The sequence below is a fragment of the Populus euphratica genome, unplaced genomic scaffold, assembly GCF_000495115.2.
Source record: "Populus euphratica unplaced genomic scaffold, PopEup_1.0 scaffold99.1, whole genome shotgun sequence".
NCBI lineage: Eukaryota > Viridiplantae > Streptophyta > Magnoliopsida > Malpighiales > Salicaceae > Populus > Populus euphratica.
In genome coordinates, this window is record NW_011499902.1 from 223,582 (window position 1) to 223,838 (window position 257).

The window sequence follows — 257 nt, forward strand, 5'->3', positions numbered from 1 at the left end:
TAACCTCCGTGTGGTTCGACCCCGGTCTTGCCGGGTTATTTATTACTTCGACACTCCTGCACTTGGGAGAAGACATCAATCTTTTAGTCGTGTCATCCATCGCCTAGGTCCCCATGTCCATGCCAAGTCGCAAGCTCAACGACTCGTATAGACCATTGCATGTTGCCTGTCGAATTCGTTTCAGCCTATGCGAGGCTGCCGCTGTCTATCGCTGCCAAATTCTAGGCAATGTGCTTTCGTTGGCGCATCCCCGCGCC